Source organism: Cryptomeria japonica, chromosome 6, assembly GCF_030272615.1.
Source record: "Cryptomeria japonica chromosome 6, Sugi_1.0, whole genome shotgun sequence".
Lineage (NCBI taxonomy): Eukaryota > Viridiplantae > Streptophyta > Pinopsida > Cupressales > Cupressaceae > Cryptomeria > Cryptomeria japonica.
Genome location: NC_081410.1, coordinates 90,200,747 through 90,218,413, shown reverse-complemented (window position 1 = coordinate 90,218,413; position 17,667 = coordinate 90,200,747).

The window sequence follows — 17,667 nt, the reverse complement described above, 5'->3', positions numbered from 1 at the left end:
AGTGTCTGTTTCAAGGTAACTGCTCTAGTTTGATGGATAGGAATTTCTCTTTAGACTGCAGTAAATCCTTAGGTGTCTATGATTGCCTTGAAGAATGTATTTCAATGATTTTGGGTCCTACCTTGGCATGCAAGGATCCATATTGAGGTTGTTCATTTGGAAGATATGCTTTAGGTCGACTAGTGATGTGCTACTTGGTGTATCTACATGCTACCTTATTTTCAACCTTGGAGGATGTGTGATAGTGCATGAATTTTTCTAAACTACTCAAAAATAAGTGATATAATTTTTTTTAGGTCCTCTCTATCTCTTGGATTGGACCACTTTCAAAAAATGATGTCTCGACGGTTATTTTGATAGGACCTATGCTTGTCCTCTATTCTGGTTGACCTAATTGATGTTTATAATCAGGAAAATGGTATATATAGAAGATAAGATTGATATGATTGAGTGGATGAGTGTGTGGATAAATATGTGTGATACACTTACATGATTATTTTATTTGTAGAAGTCAGTGATGCAAAGTTGTGATAGAGAAAGTGTGTAGTGATTGCTATGAAGTTGGTTTCTTGAGACAAAGATTTAAGGACAACTTCATACTTGGAGATTGACAGAGGCAATGTTTCTTAAGTCCTATTCATTCATGATTGATATATATTCATTTATCTTTATTAGGGATAGTGTACGTTCTCTATGAGTTTTGTATCTTTCTTGAGGTAGTGCATGCTAGCTTGCAAGTCCTTTGTATCTTTCATTGGGATAGTGCATCTTAGCTTACAAGTCCTTCAAGGAGTAATGCATTTTCTTAACAATAAGATTGAAACAATTTTGTAATCATTTCACATAGTGATTTTAACCTCATCATTGCTTTTCCATGTTTGGGTTTTCCAAATAAATCTCATGTTCTCTTGTGCATGGTGATTCATTGATTTATCTTTCATTGTTGCTAATAAGAGTAAGGTTAAATTGACCATTGTAGAATTGTAAACTGTACACCCTTAATTAGGTTGTCCAATTCCATGCTTAGGTTAGCACCCAAATTAGCGTGTACCATTCCATTTTGCATTATAGGACTTCTTTAAGCATTTAATTATTAATTTAATTAAACCTAAATCCTCTCTCATCAATTTACATATCATAAAATTGGGCCCTTGATCTTAGGTGCACCCCTATTTATTTAATCCTAATTTAATCCTAATCCTACCCTAATTTTAATCTTCAAGATACATTTCACACATCTAGACATCTCAATTTATGCCACTGTGTTGGATTTAGCATTAGAATCATGATAACTCGCATCCCTAGAAAATAAAAAAGTTGGTCGGACTAGGTAGTATACTACTTGGTCCTGTATATTTTTCCCCAAAATTTGGGAGCTTATTTGGGAGGTCTTTTCATATTTAAATCCCATTTGGTGTCAAAATCCATCAATTCTAAGTCAACCTTTTTTAAATTTAAAATTAAGGTTTCATATATATAGCATTTATTTCCCTCATTAGACTATTCCAATTTTTCAATTTGAAAGGAGATCCTTGTGAAGTGAAAGTGCTATTGTTTTGTGAAGTCTCAGATCTACATTTCATCCATCAATCAAGTCTTAATCAACATTTTCCTCAACCATGGAAGCTTTAGGAGATATTGACAAATGATAAGGAAATCACTGATTGGTGATCTTGTACCTCTTCCTTAAGATTTGGTATGATTTCATGTTGTTTTCATGTCTCTATATTGAGCTTCAGATCTACATGATACTAATTTTTAGATTTGCATTGCATATGTGATTTAAGGTATTTACATTACACTCATTTTATGGTTTTTCTCAAAACATAGGGTAGAACTCTAGTTTGCATTTAACTCATAGGAATCTTATAAAAACATGAGATTATAGGGAAAACACACATTTTCAAATACAACATTGCTATTTGTGGAGGTGGAAATCACAAAAACAAGGGGTTATACTAAGGAAAAACCCTATATAGCCACAAACACACCATTTTCTAGCTTGCAAGTGTAGTTATTGGTTTGCGTCAGAGTATAAAATTTCTAGGAGATATCAACAAACAAGCACAAACCCATCACTAGAAATTGGACCTGGATCTCAAGGACTAGGGCACCCCATACTCTAGTCCTCCAGAATTAGGTCACTCCATACTCTGGTCCTCCTTATTTGGCTCCAAATTTCATTGGAAGTCCTTAGTCTCAAAAATTTGGTCCTCTAGTTTGTAGCTCAACTCAATTCCTTAGACTAGGGCATACAAAGCCTTGGTCCTATCAAATCAAGTTCAATTTTTTTTTATGATAGGTGCACTTCAGATCCTTATTCTTAGATTTGTACTTTCTATTAAAGTTTTGTTACTTTATCAATCTATTATTACTACTGTGATAGTTAATTTCATCCATCCTTTTAGCATAGTCTTGCATTCTCCCACATTTAGCACATTCCCTTTCATAGAAGCGAAGGAATAGAAACCATAAAAGTTCCCCTTGAATCTCTTCCACAATAGTTATTCAAAGAGGATCACTACTTTAGGTTCTTTCATATTCCAATGTTTGGATGAAAGTGCGATTTGACCCTAAAACTTCTTGATTCCATTTTTACCCTAAACAACCATGAACTGTAAAATAAAGTTTAATTATTTCATTCAAGCTGATTCACCCTCCCTCTCATTCTTGAAGTAAGTTAAACAATTGGTATTAGAGCCAAGTTCCTCTAGAAGAAGCTTAACCACTTGAGGCAGGTCTAGGATGGTACAAAATAGATCTTGCAAGATTTCTAGGTTTTTATGGCACAAACTACTCCTTTTGGAAGATGAGTATGGAATCATATTTGAAATTTATGGGATTTTGAATTTGGAACTTTGTTGTAGATGATTATACTTGTACCTCTATTCTATTTGCTACTCTAGATAAGATCAAAATGCATGAGAACAATGGAAAGGAAATGAATACAATCATTAGTGGTTTATTTGATACAAGAATCTTGAAGATAATGGACTACAAATCTTCCAAGGATGTCTAGGAGAATCTTGGCAACATATATGAAGGTGTCAAGAAGATAAAGCAAGTCAAGTTGCTGAATTTCATAAGCAGATTTGAAAATTTAAGAATGTTAGAAGATGAAAATATTGATAGCTACATGCTTTAGGTGATTGAATTTGTTAGTGGAATTAGAGGTGTTGGTGGAAAATTGGATGAAGATGGAGTATTTTAGAAGGTACTTATAACTCTCTCTAAATCCTTCATTCCTAAGGTGTTTTCTATTGAAGAAAGTAGAGATTTGAACACATACATAGTTGGAAGATCAATTTTTTTTTTAATCCTAAAATTGGCTATGAAATAAATTTACCTTGAAGGTCATTAGGATATAATAATTTGGTTAACTTTTAAAGCCCTAGGGTCACTCGTAGGTCATTATTGCCTTTTGTTTAAATTTTACATTAACCGCCTAGGCCAGTTACTGATAGTCTTAAGTTATGTCTTGAGTCTTTTAAATTGTTGTAGTAACTGCCCCCTTCATTAGGTTTCAAAACACTTATGTTATATAGGCTTATTTTTCTAAGTAATGGCCATGCACCCTGTTAGCACCTCTTCCATTTTTGAATTCACAAGTGACTGCCTTTGCTCAGTTGCACCTTGATCGGTAAAACTTTAATACCTCAGAACCATGTTTCAAAGTTCATAAGTTCTAATTTGTTTGATACTGCGATTCCAAAGGCATAACCATTGTCTATTGGGCGAAAATAAAAAATCTGCACTATTCAAAGATTCTTGTTTCTTCTCGATGATTGGTACTACCTTATTGACCGATGTTGGGTATCGGAGAATTCAAAATTTCTTATTTCGTGCTCCGTAAGCTCCTATGTCAACCATTTGTTGTACATTTCATGACTCCCAAGGGACAAATCAAATGAAGATTTGCAAGTACCCTCATTAATGGTTGATTAAACAACTAAAGGCACGTAAAGGTGGCAACATTAGCTGTAGCATTTGATATTGTCACCTTTTGTAGATGAAATTTAATAAACCATCCTTTGAAGCTGGCCAAAGTAACACACACTATCATGAGTTTCCTTTGTCAGAATGGTTTTTCCTTGTGATAAATAGTTTTCGGTTGTTGATCTTGACATAAATTGGTTGAAAAGTGAGCAAGGGAATACTATCCAAGGGTTGCATGCCCTTGCATGGAAATAGAAAATTAATTTTGCAGGATATAGAAAGACAATAACATTATTAGGTAAAATTGCAGAGTAGGTCAAAAATCATGAATAACAGTTGCAAGAAGAAATGGTTGTGATAAGAAACCCTGGTAATTAGGTCTTGAAATGACAAGGAAGATGGTTCTCAAAGGGAAAGCTCCCGTGATACAACCAGATGTTGAGTATATTCTGGACAACATAGTCTTTGATTTGACCGACTTTTCTCAAGAATATATACATGATGAAGATGAATTTGCAGTGGTTCTCTAGGTATTGATTGAAGAAGAGATGAAGGCCGAGATGATTGAAAATCAAATTGCAGGTAGGAATCTAGTACTTTATGAAGGAATAGAGAATTAGGATTATTTATGGTATGGGTTTAATAATACTTTTTGGTGAGTTCTTCTTTACTTAGGGTAATCTTGAAACAATCATTTTGAAGACTGTTACCCTCCCATAAACCATTACTTTGAAACAAAAAAATGGATTTTAGTTATAAAAAAGGGTAGAAGGTAGATAGAAAGGGGGGGAAGGTTTTTGGAAATGCATACTTTGTGTTGTATTCTGAAAAATCTAGATTTAGTTGCTTTTGTTGCTTAGCTCTCATGTAAGGGAGTTTTTGAATAGTTTATATGATCACCCGGTTAAGGGATGGCTAAATACCCGGTTAGAGGTTAAAACCCTGTTAAAGGTTACCTTGTAAGAGGATTTGAAAAACTCAATGATTTTGAGTCACCCTGTTAAAGGATTTACAAAAAGCCTGTTAAAGCTACTCGGTAAAGGGATTTTCCAACTGCTGAAATGGTTAGAAGTCAACAGGTAATACACTGATCTGATAATAACACTTAATGCCAAGGCATATCCGCTTCAGTTCCTTTACATTTGCAATCACACTCTACAAATCTCCTCACTTCTTCTGTCTAGAAAGAATCACCTCACATACATTAATTTTCCAACAACTTCAAATGAAAATCATCATCAACCTTATAGACAACAATTAGGTCGGTAGCCAAAACCTAAAACCCTAAGCATCTAGGTTAACAATACAGTCGGTCCAATCCTAACCATTCAAACACATTACATAGAGTAAAACAATCTTGAACAAATCTCAAGATGTTCTCCATCATTCGTTCTTTACCACTTCGGGAAGCTGATAACCCATCACACGCTCTCCACCATTTACTTAGATTTTGCACATTCTCGAGGTAGATAGAATCAATCTTCTTCATGCAAGATCCTCAAGGAGATTCTTCATGCACACAAGGATGACGTGGCAACATGATCTAATCTTGATTTCAATGCTAAACTCATCACATAATTTCATCGGTAGAATCACATAGACTTGGAATACATCAACCGGAAACCCTGAAGCTGAGACTACCAACCGGTAGTCATATCAAATGAAACCCCAATACAAACTTTGCATATATCGGTTCACATTCCAACATACCGGTTCACCTTTTTGCATATATCGGTTCATACCATCATACTGGTTCACTTCATACCATCATACCGGTTCTCTTGCCAGTTTGCTTACTTCAATATACCGGTTCATACTTCAGCATATTGACATCAATGACCACATACAATCCCAAAATGTCATAAAACTCTACACATTTGCCAACACTAACAAGGTTCATTATAGAAATCCTCCAACAAGGTGATTCATTAATGTGGATCTAAATCCTCCACTGAGGTTACCTTTAACCAGGTATAGCTCCTAACAGGGCTTGGGATCTTTAACAGGATCTGCTCCTAATAGGGCATTTGTAGACCTTAACCAGTCAGTTACCTATTCCATAGATAGTTAACTTGTGAGTTCCATCTCATCGCGGTTTTTCCTAGTTGGGTTTTCCACGTATAGATATTTGTGTTATGGTGAATGCTTTTATAACACTTTGGATTACTTGCAAAGTCATTAGTAATCTGATTAAGTGCTTTTACCAGCCTGTAATTAAAGTGTTACTCTTTTTGCTATCATTGATTCACCCCCCCTCTCAGTTCTTTATAAGTTTATCATTTGCCTTCATACTTTACATCCTCTCAAATCACAACACTTGAGATGGAGGGCTCAACCACCAACTGACACCGATTTCTCAGCAACCAAGTGTATATGCAAACCAAAAGCACATGCATATACAAGTCTGAGACCAATTGAAGACACATGTGTCAGTGAGTACAACATACTTGCCAGTTAGACTACATCATCTACCCTTTGATATGAAGAAGTTATTCTGACCCCAATTTGCTGATATCAAGTGTTGAAGCTGACACTAATACCAATTGTTTCTCTTCTGATACCAAACACATGTTCTCTTGTGCTGGTAACTCTCCCTCTTTGCAAGCAACACTCCTAGTGGTCCAGTTATGATTTCAGTACCTATCATTAAAGTACCTTACAACCCCACACCGATGAGCACATCCCAAGGTCTCAATAATACCGGTACAACCATAGACACTCTGTGTCCAAAAAACATGGCTGTCAACTCCCCCCAATTCATACATGTCAGGTCTTCATTTGTCTTTTAGGTTCTAAGCTCGAGCCAACCTACCCCTTATACCGATTGAGTTGTGCATATGTGATCAATTTGATGATCTATGAGCTCCACAATTTCCACCATGGAATATGGCATGATCCTAGGTGTACACAATGCCATACAATATCACTATCTTGCCACATATCAAGCCGGTTAGTGCACAAAGGGTGCATGCATACAAGATCAACTATTGGGCCAACATATGTCATTCAGGTCTTTTCTAGTACCACCTGAGACATAACCACTTCTTCATGTCACACCACCAGAGTTATTGCAATGATCCTAGACCTCATTGTCTTACATAACCTGCAAATATCGGTAATATGCATACTGATAACCTAGTGCACAAATCAGTTTCCCATACCAGTCCATCAACACTATCAGAGCATCTTCCTCTAGCTTGTTAGGAATCCCACAGATACTGAGGGGGGGGGGGGGTGAATCAGTATCTGACCGGTGTATTGAATTTCTTAACTTAAAACATGAAGAACATATTATAATAGTGTACCGGTAAGCAAGAAATAATGCAATAAATAGAATCAAGAACATCCACATGAAAAGCACACCATAACACAAGGATTTAACGAGGAAACCCGGTGTGGGAAAAACCTCGATGGGATTTGTGACCCACAATATTCACTCAGTGGCCAATAAGAGAATATTACTTACAATAGGGGCCTACACATGCAGGAAGGCCAACTGCCTAGAGCTCACTGCTCAATGGGAAGTCTTACTGACTTACAATGAGGATTATACAAATCCAATATCTTGTACTGCTTTACAATAGCATCTATAATGCCTGATCCAGTACCGGTTGCTGCTCTGCTTCTTACGTAAACCCTTAGCCTATATTTTGCATAATAGGTCTGCCTAATATTTTTCCTTAATTGTTCTTCACTCATTACCAAATGTCTACAATGATCTCTTTTATATATAAGAGTCATTTTACAATTTTCCAAGTTAGCTTACAAAGTTTTTACAATAATAAACAAAATCCCGTCGGCCTCTGTGCCAGTATACTTCTTTTCTTTGTGCCAGTGCCAGTGTCCTGAGTGCTAGTGTAGAGTGTGATCTGCTTGATGCCAGTATAATGCCTTTGTCGATATCATAGGATTGCAAGGTTGCCATCAATGAAAAAACCTTCAATCACATACAATGTCTCATTGGAGTGTGCATATGCCAACAATCTCCCCCTTTGGCATTGATGGCAACACTCATGAGAAATTTCAAAATGTATCCAAAAATGTGAAGTCCAAAAATGTTACCAAAAATGTGTGTGCTCCCCTTGAGCATATGATTCCTGTGATATTGAATTTTCTCATCCCACTACTCCCCCTTTGGCATCAATGACAAAGGTTGTCAAGATGTCAGTAGAGTTTTTGGTTTCAACCTTGTAACTGGGTGATTACAATTTGAAAAAGATCTCCCAAAATCAAGTTTATACTATCCATAAACTTCTTGCTATCCTTTATTGCTGTCTCTGTTCTCTTTACTGTATCGGTGAGATGCTGCAAATGCTCTGCCGGTGTTTTTTGTCCCTGTTTTAGTGCCTCAAATACTTCCTTCCGCAGTGATGCTAGATAGTCCAATCTTGGACTTAGTTTCAATCTCAGATGCTTTGCCTTATTCACAATTCTCTTTTTCTCTCTTTCCAATTTAAGTAATTCTTCTTCAAAATTTGTTATCTTCTCCTCAAAAACTGATAGTGTATCCGGCGAGTTAACAAAATTATCTACAAGTTTATTGATCTCATCCTGTACCTTGCTCATTTTCTTGTCTATATCTACAATCAAAAAGTTTGTCTTACAGGTGTCTTTGTATAGAGTTTTGTACTCTTTCAATAAATTATACAATTCTAGTAGAAGTGTGTCAAAATCTCTGTTACACTTCTTTATTTTCTCATCAAAGAATTTAAGTTTTTCAATTTCTACTTTATCCTTCAATGACTCTTCCTTTATTTTCTCAATGTTTTCTGTGATATATTTACACAGTGTATCAAGTTGTCCTAAAGAATATTTATTGTCTATATTATAGTTAGGAGCAATTACCTTCAAAATTGGTATGGCATCATCAATTGCCTTGTAAGCTTGTGAGTTGCAGTCTGTTATCTTTTGGATTGAATCTAATAGTACCTCAGTCACATTAGTTGATTTGAAGCCTGATGATGAACCAACAATCTGAGTACTGGTGGAAATAACCAAGCTTGTATTGACCTCTGGTAGGTCTATTTGTGTCTACATTTCTTTAAGCAATGGTTTTTCTATTTCTCCAGTTGCCGGTGGCACTGTTTCCTTATGTTCCTATTCCTGCTGTTGTAGTTCTTGTTTTGGAGCCTTTTTCTCTGTTTGTTGCATTGTCTCAGCCTAAGTTTCTACTTTTTGCTCTTTGTCTTCTGCCGGTTTCTCTTGTGTGTTTTTAGTTTGCTCAGCTACCGGAGGCTCACTAGCCATGTCAGTCTTATTAGCTGTATCTTTGTCTACCACTATGTTGATCTTTTGAGTATCAACATCCATAGTATATAAGACTTCAGGATTAGTATTACCATCCTCTACATCCATATTCTCAACTATCGGTTGATCTTCTGTAGCTGTTGTTTTTACCGGTGGAGTAATCAAAGGAGGTGGGGGTAAGTTGTCTCTAACCTTGATACTAGGTGGTCCACCAACTTTACCTTTACCCTTGTCTCTATCTTTCTGATAAACTTTTATGGGTTTGGGGTTCCTATATTCTTCTTGTTTTTCTTTTTGAACTAAGAATATATCCCATCCATTTTTTGTTTCCTCAGTCACCTCATTAATTCTTCCAACCATTAAAGCAATGTGCCGGTGTGCAGTAGAAAATACTGACCGGTTGGCTTGAGCAATTAGGTCATCAATTTCTTTGGGTGAGTTTACCGGATAAACAAAAAGTAGCTTTTCAATCTTTATTTTCTTGTCCAGTTCTATTACTGCTTGTCTTCTTGCTTTCAGTCTCTTAAATAGTTCATCTGGAATTTCATTTACTACTTCCATCAAAAACTTCTTATACATATCCATATGCAATATAACACTATTTTCAACTTGTTCTTTTTCATTAGCTGTTAAGTGTCATATATTTTCTCTATATTTTTCAATTTACCTTCCTCTGTAATTTCATTCAGCAGTATATCAAGAGGGGCCAAGTCTTTGTTTGTCCTCTTCTTCTTTTTGGGTGTCAGTTTCTTCTTTGGTGTAGCCTTTCTTACCAGAGATCTCACTGCTTGTTGTTTTTGTCTTGTCCTCCTGGGTGAGGGTGTGGTTTCCGATGAGGGATCTCTTTTCCTTACAACTCTTTTGAAAGTTGCAAGCATGTCACTCCCCGAAGAAGTACCTACCGGTGATAGGTGAGTTTCAGGTTGTGGAGCTGCTAACTCATCCTTTGTTATATTGATTTTCTTCAACACATCTTCTTTGATGGCCTTTACTTGTTTGGAACCTTTCCTTACAATTGCCTCAACCTTTTTCACTCTTTTCTTTGATTGTATTTGGCTTTCAATAGTTTATGCACTACCAAATATTTCTTCCTTAGGTTCTCTGGGGGCTTCTAGAAGTGCTTTAGCATATGTTTCTATTATATGATCATTTGTTTCATACCCCATCTTGGTTACCCAAACTGTCCTAGGGATGACTGCTTCCATCCGGATTTCATCCTTGATTACAAAGCATATTTCATCTTTGTATTTGTCGACAATCTTTTGTGATAACCTGATTCTTTTCTTCATTTTGGCCTTTAATTCTTGAAAGAAGTCATAAATAATTTTTTCCTTGTTTTCTCCCATGTTATTGAATAGTTCTGTTAACTGTTTACCTACCAGTATATCATAACCAAGTTCTTTGTAGCCTATATCGGGAACCTATTTTGTTATATGTAGCATCAGACATACTAACAAATTTCCAAATATGAAAGTTCCTTTCTTGTCCTTCTTAATCTTTCCAAGGTTGTCAATTAATTCATCTTTTAACCACTCACATATATCAATCTTTGCATTATCAGTGACCATATCATAAGCACTCTTAATGCATAAACTTGAAACTGAATTGAGTCTATTTGCATGAGTAGCTTTATACCCTAATATCATGCTGATAAATCTCACATTAATGTCTGTTACATCATTAACTCTTAGGGACCTTTTGTCGAAAGTTGCACCAGTTAGGTTTGTAACTAGGTCATTGGATCCCTTCTTGGTTTTATCTGGCCTTTTATTGGTGGTCGGTAACCCTGTGACAGCTTTCATAGCTTCCTCGGTGATTTTGTGGACTGCATCTAACCTAATCACATCCTTGGGGAATTCAGGAATGCTAAGGATCTCTGTAAATCCTAGGGTTTCAATGATCTTGTGTTCATCTTTTACATTGTCAATTTTATCACATATCACAGTTTTAAACATAGTTTTAATCTCTTCATCTCCTAGTTCCTCAATGTTGCAGTGGATGTAAATTCTGGGGTCTTCAACATAAACAACTCCCTTGGGAATTTGAGAAAAAGCACCTAAGGTATCATCTTTCTTTGCTACCTCGGGAACTAACTGAAATATGGGCCTAGGTCTTTTTATAACTTCGATAATAGTAGGGTTTGCTATATATTCAATCGCAGAGGTGGATGCCATGATTAAATACCTTTTACTGCCTTTAGGATGGATGAATGCTTGGAGTGTTCTTGCCTCTTGCTTGAAATGCCTTAGCTCAGAATCTTCACACTCTTCGTAGGTTTGAAATCTCGGTGAAATGAAATGGAGCCAAAACCTCAATTTTATAGTGTCTTTTTGCCATCTACCACATTAAATGCATGCCGGTTAAGTATTCTCTTAACATTATCTGTCGGTAAAAAGTAATTTTCAACTTCTTATCTCTAACCGAGGGAATAATAGCACATGTGTCATTAGATTGCCAAACCCTCAAGGAAACTTTCTTCAATTAGATGAAGAACTTCCTACCGGTGGAGCACTACTCTGTCCTACTGGTGAAGCATCACTCTGTCCTTCCGGTGAAGCATTGGTTTGTTCTATCGGTGGAGGAGTATTCCCAATATTTAGATCAGCTTTTCTAATCCATTGTTTTGAGAATTCTTGCTTAACCTCTTCAACTTTTTCTTTACCTTTCAAGCTAGAACTTTTGTTGTCTACTGGTGTTCCTTTACTTCTATAGAATTTTGCAATATGCCCAATCTTGTTACATGCATAACAAGTTACATTATTCTTCTGAATAGCTTTCCCATAACCTATGCCAATTTGTGTTCTGCATTGATTAGATAAATGTCCAAATCTTCCACAAACATAACATCTCACATTCATTCTGCAATTTTCAGAGTTGTGACCAACTTTGTTGCATTTAGAACATTGACTGGTGGGTGTGTTGATATTCTAATAATTTCTAGATCTACATTCATTTACTCTATGACCATACTTATTATAGTTAAAGCATTTTCCATTGAATTTAGAAGCATTAGGTTGTCTTACCGGTTTGTTGTGATCCTGAGTATTTGCAGTACCGGAGCTTTCACCAACTTCAAAGCCAATTCTAGAAGTGTCACCTTTAGGTTTTTGATTCTTCAGCAAGGTGCCAAGTTCCTCTGAGCTTTTCTTGAATTTTTCTTTATGTTGATTTGCAATTTCTAGTTCTCTTTCTAAGACTTCTTTTTGTCTCATCAGTTCATTTGAGTCATCCTGAGTATGCATCAGATCTGTCTTCAACATGTCATTTTCATAGCTAAGTCTTGTGTTCTCATTTTCTGCATCACTTAGTCTTCTGGTCAATTCTTCTTCATTCTTCTTCCTATCCTCAATCTCTTTGCAAAATCTCATAGTCATATCCCGCATCTCATTCTTTGTTGTCATGTTCTCTTGTTTCAACTTGCTTATCATATAATTAAGTGATTCCTTTTCACCATTCTCATTTTTCAATTTTTCACAAAGTTCTCTTCTCTTATTTCTTGCAACAGTAAGATTTTCTTGAAGTGCCTGAATGATATCCCGAGCTACCCTTAAATCAGCTTCTAGTTTGATATTTTTCAATTTCTCTGCATCATAGTCTGTAAGAGCTCCTTCAAGTTAATTCATCAGATTCTCCATCTTTACCGGTGTCAAGATCTTCCTCAAGCTATTAGGCTTCTGAAAATAGAGGACCAAGCTCTGATACCAATTGTTAGGAATCCCACAGATACTAAGAGGGGGGGGTGAATCAGTATCTGACCGGTGTATAGAATTTCTTAACTTAAAACATGTAGAACATATTATAATAGTGTACCGGTAAGCAAGAAATAATGCAATAAACAGAATCAAGAACATCCACATGAAAAGCACACCATAACACAAGGATTTAATGAGGAAACCCGGTGTGGGAAAAACCTCGGTGGGATTTGTGACCCACAATATTCACTCAGTGGCCAATAAGAGAATATTACTTACAATAGGGGCCTACACATGCAGGAAGGCCAACTGCCTAGAGCTCACTACTCAATGGGAAGTCTTATTGACTTACAATGAGGATTATACAAATCCAATATCTTGTACTACTTTACAATAGCATCTATAATGCCTGATCCAGTACCGGTTGTTGCTTTTCTTCTTACATAAACCCTTAGCCTATCTTTCGCATAATAGGTCTGCCTAATATTTTTCCTTAATTGTTCTTCACTCATTATCAAATGTCTACAATGATCTCTTTTATATATAAGAGTCATTTTACAATTTGCCAAGTAGGCTTACAAAGTTTTTACAATAATAAACAAAATATAATATAACAAAATCCTATTGGCCTTTGTGCCCGTGCCAGTGTCCTGAGTGCCGGTGTAGAGTGTGGTCTGCTTGATGTCGATATAATGCCTTTGCCGGTATCATAGGATTGCAAGGTTGCCATCAAAGACAAAACCTTCAATCGCATACAATGTCTCATTGGAGTGTGCATATGCCAACATAGCTCCTGTCCTCTTGTGTCAATTTCTTCCGATCTCTATTGCAAATTAGTCATCCATTGACACATGTATGAATGTGTAGTCAAGGAAATAACCACACACGAACCTATCTTACCTTTTTCTTCTTACTGACAACAACCTGTCTTCTCCTTTATCCTCATCAGGCATGGGTGTGAATGATATGGTCAATGTGCTACTCTCCCTAAGGTCCTGCATCTCCTTTAAGCTTTAGGAGATATCACCTACGCATTGAATGCACAGTGCCAGTCCATGGTCCTACTCTCTTCCTTCTTCCTCCAAACCTGCTTGGTCTCATTCTTCTTCCCATTTTTAGTCTTGGGAGTACGTCTTACATTCTTTTACCGATTTTTCCTTGCTCTATCAGATTCTACCACATGATCGAAAGAATTGCTATAGAAGTAAAATGTGTTCATGCCAATCACATGATTGGAGGAACTTTTGTTAAACCAGTTAGACCATCTTCTTTTGGTCATGCTATTGTAACCAGCTGCCGAAACCGGTGGACCACTTGATCTTGTAGGAACAAAACCTCTTCTTAGACATATTGACATATTGACATATTATGGCCATATATATTACTTCTTAGACATATTACATTCTTATTTCCAAGCCTCTTTATGCATTCCTCTACCCTATGACCATATTATTTGCATGCAAAATAATAACTGGATAAAGGGAGCACATAATTTACAAATTATTTTTGCCATGCATGTGGAGATCTTACCGGTTTAGTATCTTCAAGACTGCTTCTTGGGGGATGGATCTTGGGATGTTCACTTTCTGCAGTTCTTCCAGCTGATCCCATCTATTATCACACTTGCTTTGTATTGTGGGCGGTAGCATTTCCTTATCTTCTCCAGGTACGAGGCATTCTATGCTGTCTTCTTCTATTCTTGCTTCCGGTGAAGCTGCCTTCTCCCATCTTCCCTTTTCCTTTGGGATCTACATTGTTGCTCCTTCTTGCAGCACTGATCTTCATTCTTAGTGGTGTAGGAGCACTTCATGACTCAGATAATAAGAGAAATAAAGGATAAAGTACAGACATGAGAATGTGACCTTTCAATCTATGTAATAGGGTAGTCTTGTTTGTTTTATGTTTGATTTGTTTGTAATAAACCTCATCTTGTTACCCAATGACATGGATTTGGCAAATTGATAAGCCACCATGGGCATATGGGCCTAGGCATATTTGGTTGAGTATTTTGTTAGGTTTTTATGTACTGGAGATGTCTTAGGAAGGTTTAGGACATGTTGAAAAACCTCTAGGTAGGCGAATTTAACATATGTCAAAAGTTGCTCAAACTTGACAACTTTGTTGACAACTTTTAATGACAACTTTTGGTTGCAAATAGCAACTTCCTTCCAATGGTCACCTCAGTTCAAAAGGTGGTTGATAACCATTGAGGAAGGTATATAATGTCACCCCCAATCATCATTGGGAAGGAGAGAATGACTTTGTAAACTTTTGGCATCATTGAAGTAATATATTTCTAAGAATTTCCTACAATTCCGTTATTCTACGCGGTGTATCGTACTGTACGATCATTTTGGAATTAGGAAACTAGTGGGATGTGTTCGAGTGGTCAATCACCTTTTAGATGTACCAAGTCTGTGGTCCTAATTCACCAAGACAAGGAAGAAATCGACAAATTTTTGGAAGTGTTCTAGATTTGACAGTTTTGTCTAGGGTTTTGCAAAGAAATGGCCTTACCTTGCTGATCCTTCATTGGTGGTTCATAGATTTGGAGGGGATGAAAGTATGGACATTGTATTTTAGGATTTTAAAGGCCTTTTGTAGGTTAGGACCAGTTGGAGGTGAGGGTTTGATGCATTAAGGTGGGCAACTCCATGTTGCCATCGACAAGTGTAAGCAAACAAGTCTCACATCAAGGGTTAAAGGTCTGATCATGGCTTAAGACTTAGGAATTGGTGTATTTGAAATGGCTCAAGAGTATTCCTTGAGTTGTTTTGGTGAGTTAAGGTTTGTGTCTACACACTCCTTTGTAAAATAGGCCTAATTGGGCTATATATCGGTCTCCTAACCAAAGTAGGGTTTGGATTCTTGCATTCCCTACCGGTAAGAACCCTTAGGATATGTTTTGTAACTCCCAAAAGGGTATCCAAAACTAGGATTTTTTGTCTGGAATTTTGGAGAAATAAAGAGTTAACTATGGAAAACTAGTCTGATAGGGCTACTAGGTTTTGTAGGCCTTGTTATCGCAGGTACCCAAACCGGTAGAGGGAACCTGAATTCAATGATTGAAGGAGGTCTCTCTAACCTAGGGGACTTCAAATCAAAACTTAAATAACCATTGTTGACCATAGGGTCCTTGTACCGGTAGTCTTTTGTTTGGAAGAAAGGGATGCGGGACTTGTCAAACTGATATTCCTTAACCCCTAGGAGTGTTGTGTGATTGCTAGGGTCCTTGGAGTGTTCTTGGATTAGGGGAACCTATCCTATACTAGTACTAGGACTCTACATCAGATTGGTATCAGAGCGAAGGAGGAATCCTTTTGGGAAAGAAGAATAGTACATGTCAGTAGAATAATTAGAGGGTGAGGCTAGAATAATGCCTCCAAAGATGAAAAATGTGGAACTTTCCAGGATGGTGCAAGAGAACAGAGAAGAGAATGATCAGCTTAGGAAGTTGATTGAGAACTTGGAAGGCAGGCTAGAGAGAGGACTTGATGGCTTAGAGGAAGTGGGAGAAGAAGAGAAGAACCCACAAGGGCAGGAAGAAAAGGAAGTTCCTGCAGAGCATAGGTACCTAGTCAATGCCTTGAAGTCTATGGAGAGGAGAACCATGGACCAAAAATCAAACCTTCCTATTTTCAGTGGGAAGATGGATGCTGATGGAGTGATGGATTGGATAGAGTCCTTAAACAACTTCTTTGAATGTGAAGACATTGCTGACAACCAAAAGATGAAGATTTCCAAGTCAAAAATGCAGGGAGAAGCCTTGACATAGTGGAATCTTGTGCAAGGAGAAAGAGTGAAAGAGGGAAGAGGAATGATCACCTCTTGGAAGAAGATGATTACAGAGATCAAGGGAGTATATGTACTTGAGGACTATGAAGTCCAATTACACAAGAGAAGGCAGAATCTCAGATAGAAAGAGATGGATGTGTGTGCCTATACTAAAGAATTTCAGAAATTGAGTATAAAGTCTAAGAAGGTTGAAGATGAAAGTGAAAGAGTGACAAGGTATCTAAACGACCTAAGGTGGAACATACAAGAAGAGTTGAACCTCTTGTGCCTTGACACTATTCATAGATGCTATCAATTAGCATTTAAGGTAGAGGAGAAGCTCAAAATAAGACAAGAGCAGAGCAGTAGAGGAAGAGGTAAGCAACCAAGAGGAAGGAGAAACTTCAGAGGAAGAGGATGAAATTTTAAATTTCAAGGAGAGAGTAGTCAAGACTCCTCAAGGAATGATATCAACAACAAAGGCAACTTCAGAGGTAGAAGACCAAATTTCTGAGAAAGATCACTAGGAAGAGGAGTAGGACCAATAAAATGTTTTAACTACAACCAAGAGGGACACATTGCCAGCAGATGCCCAGAGAAGATGGGGTCTAGTTCCCAAGGAGAAAGGAGAGCCAATCTAACCCAAGAATCAGATTACTAAGCTAGCAGTAAACCTGATTCATATGGTTATCCAGAGATTGGAGAGGCATTGATGTTGAGAAGAACCCTCTTGAAGGTACCAACACCTATGGAGCCACCTTAGAGGAAGACTATCTTCTGCACCATTTGCCAATCAGGAGGAAAGGTATGTAAAGTTCTGGTTGATTCAGGGTCTACTGAGAATTTTGTGTCAATATAAATGGTAGAGAAGTTGAAATTGAGGAGGATACCTCATCCATACCCCTATAAGGTGTCTTGGCTCACAAAAGAGAAGCAAACTCTTGTAGAAGAGAAATCATAGGTATAATTCCAGATAGGAGCATATAAAGATAAGATTTTGTTTGATGTTGTTAACATG